The sequence below is a fragment of the Anoplopoma fimbria genome, chromosome 10, assembly GCF_027596085.1.
Source record: "Anoplopoma fimbria isolate UVic2021 breed Golden Eagle Sablefish chromosome 10, Afim_UVic_2022, whole genome shotgun sequence".
NCBI lineage: Eukaryota > Metazoa > Chordata > Actinopteri > Perciformes > Anoplopomatidae > Anoplopoma > Anoplopoma fimbria.
In genome coordinates this window covers 22,968,946-22,987,210 of record NC_072458.1, presented here as the reverse complement: position 1 = coordinate 22,987,210, position 18,265 = coordinate 22,968,946, and the positions used below count along the sequence as shown (strand labels likewise).

Here is an 18,265-nt window from a genome sequence, read left to right as displayed (position 1 = left end):
TCATATCCTTGTCCCAGAGGACAGGAGATAGATTTACTTCATGCACTTGAGCCATGTTCACACATTTGGACTGAAACAGTGGAGGCGTGACAGCATGCCATTCACTGTGCTGACTAACCTCGAACAAGACCAGCTAATGCAAACATGCTGCTGTTTAGCAGGGGTAGTTTAGCCTGTTAGCATGCCATATTTGCTAATTGGCTGGACGCAAAGTACAGCTGAGGCTGATGGGGATGTAATCAGCTTTCATGTATTTGAGGATAAACCAAATTACGGGACAAATTAAAAGGTTAACCTGATGAGAAGAATTCAGGGTTTCATCCTCTGGGAAACATGAATCTCTGATCAGTGGGGTTCCAGATACCCCCCCTCCCTGGCAGCGTTTTCCAGCACTTCCTGGAGAACCTTGAGGCGTTCCTAGGCCAGATCATAAATATATATAATTCTCAATTATATATTCTCTATCCCGAGGCCTGGCATTGCAGTTAAAAGAAATATATAGAAAAAGTGAAAACTGGGTCCACCTTAAAGGTCAGTTGCCTGTTGGCGCATATTGCAGATTGTCAGCATTGGTCAGAAAAACAAATTCTGAATTAGCATCCATCCTTCAAACTACAGCTGATCGTCACGGTCGGCTTCTTGATTCTCTTGAGGGTGGAAACTGTTACGAGCTAACGGGAGCTGAAGAAGAAAAACGATATGTGGAAAGGAACTGCTTTGTTGTGTACCGGTACGACAGCACCAATGGGAATAAATAACCGCCCAATCAGAGCGGATGTGTGGTTGCATGTCTGGATTTGTGAACACATTGTTTATTGCTACTGGTGAATGAAGGGGTTAATGAATAGTAAACTTTCAGACACACAGAATATATAATATTATTCCACTGCGAGCTTCCGTTCTCCTCGTTATAGATTCTCCAAGGCTCTGAACTAAGCCGAGGATATTTCTGCCATCTCCTGCAGTTATTATGAAAGTTATGAAACCATAAATAGCCAGAATAAGAAGAATAAAAAGAATAACCAGGAAATTAAATATTTGCCATCATAAAGCCTGTCTGTGTTTGGTAAAGAAGACAGGAAGCAGAACTGTTCTGGATTAATCAAAGTGAACATAAAGAGAAGAAGAAGAAGCCTCTGATTACATGGTGAAAAATAAAAATGGCCTGTATTCATATTTAACATCGAGACATTTCAGAGCTCGGCATGTGTTGGATTTTCTCTCGGTGCTGCAGCTCAATCCGCCGTCTAAATGCAGGTTGGGAGAACCCTCCATAATGTTTACCGAGTTTTCCCGACTTGGCTGACGGCTGTGTTTTCCTATCCTCTAACAGAGAGGGTGATTTGACTGATGCTCGTAACAGATTGCATCACAGCAGGAGACGAACTAAAACGGTTTACGCACCGCGGCTCTCCCTAAACTGTCTAACAGTGGCAGCGCTCCACCTTGTAAATTTGGAATAGTAATTTTCGAAAATTTCCCAGCAGTCTATCTCCAATTGGCCTGCGATGGGAGTAGTGTTTGATATCGGTGGAGTATCGCGGCGTGCCACCTCTGAGCAGCAGAAATGTGATCTCAGCTCGGTGACGATCAGCTAAGCACCTGAGCCACATTCAGATCTGGTTTCCACCGCAGCGTATGTCTTATTAAAAATGTGACATGTAGGTGTACATATTACATTATGAAATATAAAAGACATATCAGCACAGAACCAAGATGAATCCAAAGACTTTTGTCAATTTTTTCTCATTGGTGGTGTGTGTTGAGAAGTTTTGCAGCCTGAAAGAAAGAGTACAATACTTTTCTCTTATTTTCTCTACAACCTATTTGATTTAAAACCATAATAATTTAGAGGTTTAAAGCGCTTTGCACAACTGTTGAATGTCATTCCCCATCTTTTTCTTCCTGCATTTTTTTATTTTTTATATTTTTGTTTCACGTTAATATTCAATCTTTGGCCTGTCGGTTGGGGCTCCAACCTTGGACCATAATAGCCTCTTTTCCATTCACATATCTTTATGTGCATTTTGAAGTAATATTTGAAAAGCTCTATGGAAACTAAGCTAAAGTTGATGTGCTACATGGATTATGGAAACGCCTTTGCCAAACAAATCCTGAAGTAGCGAACATTGAACTCATGGTCAGCTGGTTCTGAAGTTGCCGTCTTCTCTGATATATTGTCTCCATTTATTGGTCATACTCCATTGCCATTGGATCCTACATTTCCCATAATGCAACTCCATGGAATCTTCTATTAGACTCTCTGAACAGTGAACATCAATGTCTTAGGAACTCAACACACCCTTTTTGTAACGCAGACTTACCGCCATAAATATTCAACTGTTTTTTGCAGGATGAGTTGACGAGTAAACTGATCTTTATGTTATATCAGAGGACAGATATTTACCTTTTATATACTACAATTACTTTTTAAAAGAACAATGACAAACTGAATTTGTTGTAATGCAAGAAATGGCAATCACTTCTTTTTCTTTCTCACTTTGTGTCGATCTTCTGAAACCAAACCTTCTGAAAAGTCACTACCAAACTTCTCTCCTCATTTCTAAAATGATTGGCCACTTTCTACCAACTCACAAACCACATCTCAGGCTGGAGTGATTCTGACAAATGCATCTGAAGATTGAATAAGTTGTTGATCATTAGCAGAAGGGCTAAGCGTGGGTCATCTGGGTTCCTTTCTTCTGCTGCAATTAGCTTGTTTCCCGCCGCCATTTTGAAGAAAAAAACACTTTTTCTTCAAGTGTAATTGGATTAGTTACCTTTAAAATCTCCGTCTCTGCTGTTACTTCAGCTCTTAAAAACATGTAAAATCTGCACTTTTGTAACCTCCCCCCCCAAAAAAAAAAACCCAGATAAAGAAATCTATTTCAGAATTTGAGGAATATCTCTTGAGTGGCACTTAACAAAATTGAACAAATGCGTTGGCGGGAGGGTGGGTGGTTGATTTTGGGGGGTGGGGAGCTGTGAGCCGGATCTACCTTCCGGAATAAAAACAGTCTAACACTCATTACTCTGAAAAACACTTGACTTCATCGTGGCCTCAATCATGCGGTGCTGGATAAACTCCAGTGTTACTGAGCTGCTTTCGCCGATCGGAGGGGGGTCTGGAAGAGGAGCGAGCTTAAATCCTGACCTCCTCCTCCTCCTCTATGGACGGAGTTCATCAGAGCCCTGGAGCCAGAGAGACGCCCACAAGACGCCACGCTAAACCTTCAGAGACCCAAAGTTGATTAAAGATCGAAACCCAGCTGATTTTTACAGTCTTAAACTTAAGTAAACAGCAAACTGAGAAAGGTTTCATTAATGGTGCTGATAACTTTAGCTTTGTGAAGAGTTCATTCTAGTCTGGACATATTCAACCCGGGTGGCAAACCAAGTGTTCCTGAAACTCACAACGCCACGTGGTTAACTTTGTGAAACAATTAGTTAGGTTCAGGCAAAAAAAAATGTTAGAAAATAATGTCATGGTTTGTGTGTTAATAATAACATTACAAGGTAACGTGACAAAGTAACATAACAGTGTAACGTAACAACTCAATGCTACATCATAACGTAACATTGTAAAGTAACAACGTAAAATAACAACCTAACCCAACAATCAAACAATGTAAGGTAACGTAACAAACGTAACAATGTAACTTAACAAAGTTACAACTGGTACAATGTAAAGTAACGTAAAAATGTAACCTAACAACCGTTAAAAGTGACAACCATAACAACCGTAACAATGTAACGTTACAAAGGAACGTAACAACGTAACAAGCGTCAATAAAAAACAACTGCAAATAAATGAACAACCGTACATTGCTGACCTTATTACATCATATTAAGTTGCAAGCGTTTACTCAATATTGACTTTTGGTTTCACTTGGGCCACAAACAGTGATCTCCTGGGGAAAGTTCTGTGTTTGTTTAACCCATCAACTTTCTATTGCTATTATTGGAAAAGTGTTGCAACTGTTTGGTATGAATACTTTTGATGTGAAAAATTTGCATGCGAGTATTTCCCATTTTCTTGCCGTTTATTCATCTCACTCCCGGTGTGTAACGGCCTTCACACTGTGCCGTAGTGCCGGGGAGTGTTACATTTCAGCCAGATAACTCACTCACGCTGCGAGCATTTCTAGAAATCCAACATCTAGACAGAACAACGGAGAGGTTGGATCCCTGCACAGATTTCCGATGACACATTTCCCAACGCAAAAAACACCCACAACCACATTTCACAGCTGAGGGGAGAGAAAGAAACACAACCGAAAAAGTTGAAAAACACTAAACAGCCGAGACCTTCGAGGAATCACAAACAAGTGAATCACCAAGTTAAATGTCTCCAGCTACAATCAGCCACCGCAACAACAACAACAAAGAAGCTCTGGTGCAGGTGTGTTGGTGGGAAACACACACACGTAAAAAAAACAGAAAAAGAACTGGAGTGTTGTGGTGAAGTTTAATACGGCAGCAGAGAGGCGAGCAGCAATCTGCCCGGCCACACCGACTGCCCACACACACACACACACACACCTCCTCCACAGGTGTGTGTGTGTGTGTGTGTGTGTGTGTGTGTGTGTGTGTGTGTGTGTGTGTGTGTGTGTGTGTGTTTTAAGGGTGAGTCATTCTCTCCCACGTAGTCGATACCTCCACCAGCGGTTGTGGAGATCCCATCAGCCCTCACACTGCTCCTGCACCGCTCCTCACAAACTCCCACCGCTGTTTCCGATCCACGCTTCCTCCGTCCTGCATCAACGCCGCCGCCGCCGCCACCGCTTCCGTCGTGCACATTCAAGACTACAGCAGCAGCGTTTGGCGGTAACAGATGGCCATTTTATCAACAACAGTATGATCAGAGAGTGACACAACATTAGGGCACCACGCTAATCACGCAGTCTTTGTTTGTTCCACAGCGGCACTCAAACAGTTAGATCTGCTGCAGCTGAAATTCCTTTTGATTCGTGGCATAATTAAGACTAATAATCTGATTCATAATAGGAAACACAATCAAAACTGTGGAAAGAATCTCAGTGGTGATGAAGCCAGGTATCTACAAGAGAAAACAGCATCGCCTCCTCTTAATGCCCATTCATTCTTCTAATGATACATTAGAAGTCGGTTTTTAATCACTCTGCAGGAAAACGAAGCCTCCATGCGAGTAAGAAGAGATAAAAACACCAAATGATCAGGTGCAGATCCGTATCTGCAACACTGAAACTCTTCGCTTCCATTCGAGGTGCTTCACGCCACCTTTTCCGACGTAAATATTTTTAGCAGGCGGTGACCCGTGTTGCGAGCTGCCCCCGTCACCCCGGCAGTGTTAGCGCGGCGCTCCACCCCTTGAGCTTCACAGGGCCCATTCAATAAAGCAGAAGGCCTGTGAAAACAAACCTTTCCCGAGCACCCAGTGGGGCTGGCACCGGCCTGTGAGGCTGGCTGCCAAACAGAAGAAAAAAAAACGCTGAAAAACCGGTCTGGATGGCAGCCAAGAGCTGGTGGATTTTTTGGCTGTTGGTTGGGCAGGTTTTTTTTCTTTGCTGTGATTTGGCGCTGCAGAGGAGAGATCTTATACATGAAAGCAAGAAAATGGTGAAAAAAGAAGTTACTGACGGGTTCAGAGATGCACTTGACAAAATGAATAATTCCAGCACGATGCTTTTAGAAAGCACTGCAACATTTACACAGATTTTCATGCACTAACAAGTCATAAATCATGTTTATCTGTGGTTAAATAAATCAGACAGACCGGTGTTTGCTCCTGTTCCTGATAGGTTGTAATGTTACCATATCAGCATATTTTACACAACACTGCTGGAATTTGTTTTTGGGGTCTAATTGCTCTTTTTATAGTTTCTAAGTTGCATATATATATATATATATATCTATGCATCTGTACTTATTTCAGTCTGAATAATAAATAATAAACAACTGGCGAAGGTGTGTTAAAGGTTCATCTTAAAACCCTCTGAATCCGAAAACATGCCGGCAGAACTGAAAAGCATGTTTTATTTTAAACATTTGCCTAAACTAGACTTTTTTTTTTTTCCAATATTGTTACATTTTGATCTTTCCGACGGTCCTTGAACACATCATGTGTGATGAGCGCTTCTGCCTGAAAAAGCAACCGGAAAAAAGCTTGAAATCGTGATGTTTTATCAAAAACATTTTATTCGAAATGTCTCATTTAAAATCTCGCCCCAAATAAACTGTTTGAAGTAACAAGATTCTGTAAAAAACATTAAATTCTGAGCTCCTCAACGCAACTAGGAAGCCATGAATGATTCTGCTGAAACCAACGGTCACGTGACAAAAATTCTGCAAAACTTCAACTGAACTGCATAAAATATAGAAATGTATGATTTATGGCATTTTAACTGTGTCAAACTGCAAAACAAGTCAAGATTGTTCTGTTTACATAGAGGTGAAGAGTTTATATATTGCAAAGACAAAGGAGGCCTCAGGAAGTAACAGGAGGGTTCAGAGGGTTAACTTTAATTCTTATAGGTCATCATAGAACATGACTCATTCCATTTTAATCCAACTGCACACAGCAACAATTTGAGGTCAATAGGTGTGTCTGATAATCAATAAAAGGAGTCGCATTCAGTTCGTCATATACTTCCTTTACCAACGAGGGGGAGGGCCAAAGATTCACACTTTTCTATGCGTGCCATAAGGTTTGAGTTTTAATTATGTGAGTATAATTAAAAGGTATAATTAACGTTTTTAAGGAGTGGTTACTCTTATTAGCATCTTTTAATGCACAATTTAACGATTAGCAGAACTGCACAAGACACTCCTGTAGCATCAGGAATAATATCTTAGGTATTCAAACGCAAGTAGGAGCCAGAAATATGAAGTGGACGTTGGTTTGGTGACCATATTAGGACTGAGGAGGAGTGACGTAGAGACGCCGTCTACGTCTCTGGTGTCGACCTGTCAATCAGTGTGTAGCCCCGCCCTAAAGCATCCCCTGCTTTATGGTCTGTTTGACTCTAAATGGAGCATCATTTACTAAATGAACATCATGCTGTATTGAAGAAGACTTGAAACTAGAGATTGAGACCATAAACTCATGTTTACAATGTTTACTGAGGGAATAAATCAAGAGAGAAGTAGAGTCATTTTCTCATAGACTTCTATGCAACCAGAGAACTCTACTGTAGGTCAGCTGTCTGAAACATTTATCCATAGAACAAATATTCTGCTCAGGACCTCCATGACAGCTCCAGATGTGATTACTCAAACTTTTACCAGACAAACTGCAGATCCTCTCCTGAAACAAGCTTTTGTTGAACAAAAAAAACCTCAAAATGTATGCTTTGCCCCCAAAAAATTGCACAACTGCCTTCACAGCCTCTGTGGCAGCTAGGACTACAAAGTGGGTTCAGCCCAACGGCGGGGGGGGGGGGCACTGGAGGCTGCGGACGCCGCCACGATTCAACTGTTACAGAACGAACCTGCTGAACCGACCATGTTGGCTCCAGCTGAGGACGGATGCGCGATGTTTTCCACAAACACATTTCTACCTGATTCAAAGTCGTCCCAGCTGGATCGGATTGAATATACAAGTTTGAAGTTTCTTTTCTTTTCCTCAAATCTACTTCCATCTTCTGTCAACTCGTCTTTCTTTCTTTGATATTTCACTCTCCAAAACATGATTTTTCCTTTTTCCTCACCCAGTCTGAACCTCTTAAATCTACAAAAAGCTCAATCTGCAGAGACCTCCCGTTTGGACTTCAATTTTTGGAGATGAAATGTCACATCTCTCAAAGTGTCCCTCTACACTTTCCCCCTCTTACTCACCTTAAAAAACAAATCTCTCTCGACCTTCCAGGCGTGACTCGTCCATCACTCTCACCCCTTTTTCCTTCTCTTTGCAATGTCACTTCTCTTTTCTCATTTTTTTTCTTGTCCTCTACCTTGAATACATCAGAAAGCCAGCATGTTTAAATGCAAACTGAAGAAGTTAGAGCTCAGACTGACGAGTAAATACCTCTTGAGGCCTTGAGTTTTGCTTTTTTATTCTTCAGTGAGGGACTGAATGACACTAGAGGGACAAAAGAGCCAAAAGATGTGAAGTTTGATTTTACTTTTTCTTCCTCTTTCTGACAGACGTGTACCTTTACCAGAGTGCAATGTGGGTAAAAAGCAGAGCGAACGAGCAGTGGAGCCTCAGATTATCCTCTCTGATTCCCCTCCCAGACGTTTAGTTCTTCTTTAACTAAACATTGTGATGCTGATTTACACATTTTCACGCTCTGCTTTTGTTTCTTTTAATCATGTCGGGTAATCTGGTCCTCCGTTTTTCCTCCTCCTGGATTTTCTCCTCCGAGGCGTCTGATCAGTAAAACTCAGAGGCTCTGAACAAATCTCTGGGATTTACACCGACTCGCTTTACAGTCTACAATCTTTACGAGAAAATACGGAGACTTTTCTGACAGTCTGTTTTAACAAGTTCTGATACAGCTGCTTGTTCTGGGCGACATTAAAACAAATACAAAAGGAGAAAAAGGATGTTTTTGTTTTTCTCTACAGTCCCTGTTTCTATGGATGAAAAAAAACACTAACATCTGGCTTTTGTCTTCAGTGGGAAACGGCATGCAAGGCGCGTTGAAGTGAATAAATAATAAATATAATCAACAGGGATGTGAACCATTATTAAAGATAATGAACAGACAAAACATACAATTATTATGCTGTCTTCAAAGCTCCACTGACAGAACGATAATTGTAAAATGTATTTCATTACAACTCGACAAAGACAAAACAAAACTCTTTCAGCTTTGGTCAAAATGATTCACCAAGTAAGATGTAAAAAGAAACAGACGTTATGCTCTCAAAGCCCCCAGACTCCATTGACAGAAACAGTCATTTTACGTCACTGATTTCCGTTGTTCAAACTTCACAGAAATAATTAAAACTGAAAGAAAAGTGTCTCGTCCTTTCACACTAGTTTGGTCAAAACAAACCCTTAATTCACAGCGTTACATGTGAAAAGAAACAGCCGATATAAGCTTTCCTCAAAGCCCCCAGACTCCACTGACAGGAACGGTAATCTCACCCCGCTGATCACAAACGGTAAAACAAACTTCATTCAAACTCGACAAACAAAATAAAACTCATTAGAACTATATTGGTTAGCCCGCTGACGAAAGCTCTCGACGATCGTTTTCTAAACCTACCGACTTTTCTGTGAAGACGGAAGTTTATTTTGAAAAGACTGTATTCATGTAACGAGCAGAAATCAACACTTGTTCATGGACTTTTGTAGGAAAAAGTAATTTTTCGGCAAATATCAGAGCAATCGAAATGAGATCCAAAAACACACACCTGCATTTACAGCCAGTCGCCAGAGGTGTCGCCAAAGAGAACGGAAAATAAATCCTTGAGACTGTCACTTTTAAAATAACTTCTATCCTCTCATTCTATTCCTGTTTGCTAACACTTCTGGGTAAAGTGTACGGCATCATTTATTCATTGGAAAATTTAAACTTTTACACTTCAGGGATAAAAAAACAACACAGCCGTAGATCTGACACTTCCATTCCACTGCAGGTGAAAATTAAATCTGGGTTTTTCACACGGACAAAGTGTCTGAGAAGAGCTTCCTCTTCTTCAACACACCCTCACCAGTTTTACTTCCTGTATTGAAGGAACGAAGGAGTCAAACTCCCTCCTGCCACCATTAAACCCAACACGAGTCCAGACCCGGTGTCGAGTGCTGAATGCCACCATGGCATTTAAACACATTTCACAACAGAAGTTCAGCGGCCTCTGAGAAAAACTTCACCTCTCAGTTCAGCTCGTAGGAGCTTTTACACAACTCTCTGTGGTGGTTAAAGCAGAGTGATGCACGGGGTTATCATCCAGACTTTAAATGATTTCTTCTCAGTTTTGAGCATCACAAGGAAGAGAAACCTTTGCAGCATTTGGTTTCATTTTCCTGTGAAGCTAACGACACTAAGAAAAAAACAAGAAAAACCTCGACGTGTAATGTTGCTTTCTTACCAAATTAAAAGCTCTTAACTGAAAACAGAGCAGTCAAACAGGAAGTTCTCATGTATGTATTTCAAAATGAAAGACCTGCCCAAGATATCGACAAATACGCACAACAAAATAAAAGCAGCCACTTACTGCACTTCCTCAGAGGGGGGGGCGGGGCTTTCTCCACCTCCTCCTCCAATCACTGCACGTCCTCCTCGTTCTCCCTCTCTCCTGGACGATTCCTCAGGCCAGCGGCAGTCTGGGTAATCTGAAAAAAAGCAGAGAGGGATGTCAGTAAGTGTGTGTTTGTGTGATTGTGTGACAGCATGTCTGCGTAAATAAAAGAGCCCAATATGAGCCTTAAAAACTGCACCACTACAACTTGGCCCGAAATAATAAAAAAAAAAAGGCACACACACACACACACCAAAAAAAGAGGCTGCGGTTACCGTGGCAACATGTGCCAAAATGGTGAAAAAAGAAGGTAGCGACAGAGAGAGAGAGAGACTGATAAACAAAAAGAGAGACAGATTGCAGGAGAGTAAGACAATATGAAAGAGAGAAAGTTTAACTTCATGCAAATGTAAGTTACAGTCCGGTGTGTGTGTGTGTGTGTGTGTGTGTGTGTGTGTGTGTGTGTGTGTGTGTGTGTGTGTGTGTGTGTGTGTGTGTGTGTTGTTGCAGATTTGTTTCTCTCATCAAAGTAAATCATCATCATGCAACACTGAGCGGTTAAAATTGTAATTATTGTTCGTATGAAAGTGTGTTTGCAAAATGCTCTTTACTTGCTTGACTATGTTGTTTTGTGTGTGTGTGTGTGTGTGTGTGTGTGTGTGTGTGTGTGTGTGTGTGTGTGTGTGTGCGTGTAATTGGACACAGCTGAATCATGTAAAGTATTTGGGTTTGAGTGTTTGTGCTAATGTGTATGCAAACCCTTTACATTTGAATAAACTTTCAAATTTAACCTCATGGCAACGTCACACACACACACACACACACACACACACACACACACACACACACACACACACACAGTCACCCCTCACTATAACCAGCAGTTATTTACTCACTAATAACACAAATCACAAAATAACCACATAATAAATAAAACAAAATAAAAGTCAAGCATTTTATTTTGAAAGGACCACACACTGTTCATCTGCTCTTAATGTTTAAACTTCCTGTCAGAATCTGTTTCTTTCTTCACACTTCGATCAGGTTTCATTAGATTTTGCAGACAAATGTCTTCCTGTTTGGTTTTTACAGAGAAACAAAATAATATGCAGTCAGTAAGAGAAACCCAACGAGGTATTTCACCATATTTTCCTAAACCTATGTGGTTTATTTTGAAAAGACAGATATGAACCATTAAATGGGGATACGTTGGTTAAAGGGGGTCAATGATTCAATTCACTTTTCAACCTTTCAGCAAAAAAATCTTTTTGAATTTTATTGAAATATACTGACTCACTTCCTTGAACACTAAATGGGACTCAGCCCTCGTCGATATCAGTGGTTTCACCCGTTTCCTGCTAAAAGACGTCAAAATGTCCTTTGAGATAAACGTCTGTTTGATTTGATTTGAACCCTAAATGTTCAGTGATTCATCTCACGGCCAGCAGATCAATAATTAATCATCACCATTGATTACGTTGATAAACGTCTGAGGAGGAAGTGATGAGACAAAGTAGAACCCGAGGGGAACCCCCGACACTCTCACCTCAGCAGAGTTCACTTTGTTACAAAAGACCGGCTCTGATGAACAACAGCGACAGGAAGTCAGGACCACACTTTCATGACACTCCGGTCTATTATATTTGTATTTTATTTATCTATTGTGTATTATTTCACTTTTTATTGCGTACTGTCTGATGCACATCTAAATCAGTTTAACTCGGCTTTGTATAAAACAACTTATCCAAAAAATAAATCCGCAAAGCTCACAGTTGCTGACAAATCTCTGCTAATCTAGTGATAAACTTCTTATAAATCCTTCACAATAAAAGTCCCAATATTTTTGCGTCTTACTCTTCCTCCCTGCATTATAGATTGTCTTGTTTTATTGAAGAGCCGCTAACAAAGCTGCGATAATTCTGTGATAAACACATTTTATTATGTTTTTTTCACATTAAAAGTCATTATTATTTTGATATTCAAAAACTTTTATTCTGAAATAGCAAAATCAGTAAATGTTGTGTTTTCATCCCCCGTTACTTTTGCTACTTACTCTTCATCCCTACACTATTAGCAGTCTTGTTTAATTGAAGAAGAGCCACGAACAAAGCTCCGCTAAATTTAGAGGTAAACAGATTTCAGATTTTCAAGTCCTTCACAATAAAAGTTCCCTTTTGTATTTTGCTTCTAACTCTACCTCTCTGCAGTATTACTTACTTATACTTGTTTTATTGAAAAAGAGCCGCCAACAAAGCTGCACTTATTCGTTGATAAACAAATTTTCCAATATTCTTTTCACATTAAAAGCCCTTGTTATTTTGATATTCAAAAGCTTTTATTCTGTAAAAGCAAAACCAGTAAATGTGTTTTCATCAGCAGTTTTTTTGCTACTTACTCTTCATCCCTACACTATTGGTAGTCTTGTTTTATTGAAGAAGAGCCGTGAACAAAGCTCCACTAAATTTAGAGGTAAACAGATTTCAGATTTTCAAGTAATACCTAATTTGGTAATACACATATAAAATCAAATAAAAATCACATTTAAAGCTTTTATTCTGAAAAAGCTAAATCTGTAAATGCTGTGTTTTGATCAGCAGAACCTTAAAGGACGACGACGACGACTTCTAATAAATCCAACCAATGAAAAGCAGCTTTTACAGAACGTGACACGCAAACATCAAACATAAAAATAAATGCCTTTGATTCCAAAATAAAACAGTTGGTCATCAGCATCTAAACATTACGGAGATCCTTTAAGACGGGATGTGTGTGTGTGTGTGTGTGTGTGTGTGTGTGTGTGTGTGTGTGTGTGTGTGTGTGTGTGTGTGTGTGTGTGTGTGTGACGGAGTGGATGAGCTCACCAGAGGTCTGCAGACAGACAGTGAGAGTGAACAACAGGTCTTTTCCAGAGAGTCTGGATCCCCCTCAGGACTGACCTCATCCTCCATCCGTCACCGAACCCAACACTAACCAGCCTGTGTGTGTGTGTGTGTGTGTGTGTGTGTGTGTGTGTGTGTGTGTGTGTGTGTGTGTGTGTAGAGTGCGCTCACATTGCTGAAGAGGCCCAGAGGTGATCATCACTACACTAAACTACTACACACGGAAACCAACAGTATTTAAATTTTACTGTTTATTACTCAATCTGAGAAAGCCCCACGGTGCGTTCAAGTGCTCAGATAAAAAGTAGTACATCTGGTGATATTCAACCCTTTTTTTCCCCCAACGATGGGTTGAAGATGAAACTGGTGGTTTTCTTACAAGATTATGTATGGGAAACGTTTAAGGACTGTTTTTAAATGGTAAGACTGAAGTAAAAGTTCTGTATCCATGGTTTCTATGGCGATATATTCAAGATGCAAGAAGTTTATCGTCACTGCGGTGACACAAGTACAACCGTATGAAAGTAAATATAAAACGGCATATAACATACAACACACTAAATGTAATAACAAAATCATAAGAAACAATTAAAATATCCATCAAAGAAAACACAAAACAAACAAACAGTAAAGATTTGTTGCACACTGATCACATGACACAGTTTTGCCACATGTGCTGAACCACAAAGGAAGACGTACATTTCTTGTTGCAACGTTTGTTTTAATTGTACAATATAACTTTGTTTTTAGTCTATATTTACTGTTCTTGAAGATTTAAAAGGAGTTCCCCAAAATTACATAATGCAGATATATATATTTAAAATATCCATCTCTGATTGTTGTGTTACATTACGTTGTGTGACACGAGCTGAGTTTCAGCAGTTACTTTGATATATATATATATATATAAATAAATATGTTTTGTTCTTTTTTAAATTTAATTTAATTAGTTTTCAGACCATAAATCTATAAACTCAAAAAGCCGTACAACAACTTTAAGAAAACAAGTTAAAAAATGCCAAAGTTGTGATTCAAATTTGAAAGGTTGAGCTTTTTTTTTTATTGTTTTGTTCGGCAATATGTTCGTTAATTCAAAACTCTCAGGTTGTCACAAATCAGGGAACATTATTTTGAAATTCAAGTATCCAACCTGATTGTTTAAACTCAGATTAATATAAATAAAAACATAAGCAGTCAGTGATTTATTTAAAAGGAAATCTGTCTCTAACACGTAATTCAGTGGAGGTAAATGGAATTCATTTTTGGTGCTTAACACTCAGTGATGTTGGAGTCTTGTTTGGTTTTGTTTCTGTAGATGTGATGGATGCATATATGGAATAAATAATTATTATTATTTAAAAAATGAAATTGTCTCTAACAGCAGAATCAGTGGAGGTAAATGGAATCTATTGTTGGTGCTTAACACTCAGTGAGTCTTGTAAGGTTCATTATTTTTTGTTTCTGTAGATGTGATGGATGCAGAATGGTGCTAAACAGTGATGATGCCGTCGTGTTATGTTCAGTTCTTTTCGTTTTGATTATAACTGTTTTGATTTTGTTTCTGCATATTTTGAATAAAGAACAGAACATTATATTTTAATAAATCTTTCTCTAACACACGATTGAGTAGAGGTGAATGGAATTCATTTGTGGTCCTGAATGCATTGAGAAATGACTCAAAAGCAGTGCGTCCTTCTATAAAGTGTCCAAAACACTGAATAACCCTCAGACCTCACCGTGAACACTTTCTATTAGATCTTCTTTATGTTTTTAATCATTAATCATCACAATATCAGCTCAAATACCCACAAACAAAAAGCTGCTAATGCATTTTGTTTAGTCCACATCTACAGTAAGTGATTCCTCTCCTGGTCTTACAGTCCTTTTGCATCATACGTGAGGTCCAGCTGCTCGCCGTCACCACACGCCGTATTATTATTATTTAACAGCCAAAGTCACGAGACACATCCTCCGTACGTCCTGCACTTCCTGAGTCTGCCGCAACCAAGTCTCAGATTAACGGAGGACGTCAGAAACCTCTTTGTGGACGACTCTCCTTTAAAACACATCTAGGCCGCGGCGCTCATCTGGATACTTTGCATATCTTAATTAGTGCTTACAAAGCATACAAATGAGCCGGTCGGCCCTAATTAATTAGCTTTGTGGGTTTTCTTTTTTAGTGGCAGGAGTGAGTGGGTGTTGTTTTTTTTTGCCCAAACCTGAATTTAATCAATCAGGTCAATTAAAGACGGGACTCTTGTTTACAGTGATAGTCAGCCGGGCGGGATTATGGAAACACAAAGTGGTACCTGCCACGTCAAATATTAAACAATACTCTCTGATTTATTCCACTCTAAAATGATATAAAATGATCAAAAAAGCTCTGATAAACCCATCGTACACGACATACTCTGAAGAAACCAGCAGACAGACACATTTAGAGACTAGATGGGGAGACGCAAATTGTGAAAACTTGCAAAAAATATTGCGCAAGTAGCTGCTCGACGACCTAACCATAGAGATATTTCCCTCAAGGTCAAAGCCAAACCTCAACCATTCAAGGTTAATGTTTAACCTCAACCGTCCAAAGTCAACGCCTAACCTCAACCATTCAAGGTCAATTCCTGTCTGTTTGGTGGTTTGTTGCTTTACAATATTGTAATATGGTTGCTGACAAAACAATCTCACCTTATGGTCCATTAATAAGCTGTTCTGGAGATTTCCACTGTACAACACCACCTTCCTCTTCAGGGCTTGTAGATTCAGAAATTTCTTTTTGAGCACTTTAACGACTTCTTATCCATGTTGCCTTAAAAGTTGAGAATGCCTGACAACTGGGCAATCTCCATTTGCTGAGGAAGATAGTGTTATCAGATCAAAAGCTCCAGAACAGATGCTAAATGGATTTCATGAGGAGATACTAAGAAAGAAAAGCAGTTACCCATCAGACGCCACCAGCTAATGGTTAAAGATGGCGTTCATAGACGTATGTGTGTTTTTAAGAAACTGCTTTATCTCCGAAATAAAACACCTGATGCCTTCAAGTGCATCGGTTTGTTTGGGATTTCGCTGTTTGAATGAAACCACATTCGCCACATTAACAGCTGTAGAGGATTAACGCCGATCACACGTTGTTGTCATTAAGGCATGTTTATCACAAAAACCTCAGTATTTTACATTTAAATTTACACAAAACCCAGCGAGCCAAGAGTCTAATCTGCTTGTTTTTGTCTAAATGAAAACACATTACTGACACTGTGGGGATTTCCAGCGAGGCGCGACCTGCAGAGAGACAACGAGGCCTGAATTTATGAGAGGAATCTGTGCCGACGCTCCAGAAACAGAGCGATGGAGAAGACAGGGAGGATTCATCCACTACGCTGCCTCCTGCCTTGCTCAAAGGAACCTGGATGTTTCAGTTCTTTCTGTTTGGCATCAGAACGTGTGACAACAGGAGTGGGTTTCTATTCATTACTGATGATGTACGGCTTCTTATTTTGCTTTTTAAAGAACTACTACCAGCCCTAAAGACAAATACAAAGACTTTGTGTTACATCATGATGCTTGTTGATGGACAATGTTTATTTCTATATGTGAAGATGTCACACATAGTATCTGCCCAGATAATTGCTTTGTGTTGCAGCTGTTTACATTCCTTATGATGCAAATTCCCAAAATACACTACAGGATTGTGCTACTGTTGTTGTTTAGTTTTCTTTGTCATGCGTTTGTTGTGTTACAGTGCTAGAACTGGATTTGTTTGTGCATCCCTGTGTTGGATAATGTCAATTAATGATCCTTGAATCTGTCTTTCAGCTTAATATCTGTTATATTGAGAAGCTTGTCTGTATACGTCAATCAATAGGATGTAACAACAAATGCCTCAGAATACGTAAAAAGGTGTAAGAGATTGACTTTTTCCAAAATATTTGACTATCGTCACTTCATTTAACAGATCACCCCACCGACTAACAGTAAGAATGGGTGATAAGGCTGAAATGATATCACAATGAAGGTATTTTTGTGATGATTAGGGATGTCGCTGACCTTTTTGGCCCCAAAAATAGTCCACTTGTGAATATTTGGTGGTGTTACAGAGTTGAGATTCTTCCTTCAAAAATGAAGCTTTTAGAGTAACTAAAAATGTTGTGTCTTATCTTTAAAATATATATATTTTTATTAATGTGAGCACATCATTTTCTTTAAGATATGTCTCATCTCTTTTTAATGTAATTGCTTTTTAATATTCATATTACTTTGGGTTATTTACAAGACTGACTTACAAACTCAAACAATTATTTTCTTGATTCATCATTTGGTCTTTAAAACATTGCTGTGTCACAATTACACAAAGCCAAATGTCTTATTTTCATATTGTTTGATTTTCAAAGCCAACAGTACGATTTCAGACAAAGAAAAGCAGCAAATCCAAACATGAGAGAACCTTCAGGTTTTCTGTGTTTTTGCTTGAAAAGTGACTTAAACGAATATCAAAATATCAAAATAAAGCTGCAGATTCATTATCGATAAAAGCTTTTTTTGTTTCAATTCACAAATCATCCAGAATAAACCCAACACATAAGTGCAACATATGATTTGGGTGAATGAAAATAGGTAAAACCACAGAAAACACCTTTATTTAACATGAACGCAAAAGCTCAATAAATTCAAAAGCTCCTTTCGAAACCAATCCGCCCCTTTTTTCCGACTTCGGATCACAACAGTGACCGCCGCTGAATAATAAAGACACCTCTGATTTCATTACTGATCCGGTTATTGATGCAGGATACCAGAGATCTCGTGTCGGTGAGGACTCAATATGTCAGGATGACCGGTGCTCGACCGAGCTAATAACAGGCGGGACAAAGAGAAGACGGGCTGAATAAAGACGGGGGTAGAAAAAAAAGAATCTACCCCACCTGCTGAGAAAAGTAATAAAAACAGACACAACAGCTGTGACTGAAACACACAAACACACACAGAAAATAAAGAAAGGGAGAGTAGAGACATCTAATAAGATTTCATTGATTGTATTATGGATGTGCAAGTGTGCACAAGCTCGCTCTCACATACAGAAACACAACAACAAAAGTTGATCCGTCCGGTCAGCATCCTGTCTGTTTCTGATCTTTATGTGTACATTTATATCCCGTACTTTATATTGAAATGTCCACAATAACTCACATTCAAAGAGCGTAACCTGTGTTGAGGTTTAA

At 39.4% G+C, this 18,265-nt stretch overlaps 1 protein-coding gene across 1 annotated transcript in view; it reads right to left on the bottom strand.

Annotated features, from left to right (window-relative positions):
• The window catches only part of LOC129096836 (zinc fingers and homeoboxes protein 2-like), a 99,128-nt gene that overhangs the window by 56,798 nt on the left and 24,065 nt on the right, over positions 1-18,265 (bottom strand). The window contains exon 2 of the mRNA XM_054605514.1: positions 10,147-10,264. The gene's annotated coding sequence lies outside the window, so the exon portion shown is untranslated. The remainder of the gene's footprint in view (positions 1-10,146; positions 10,265-18,265) is intronic.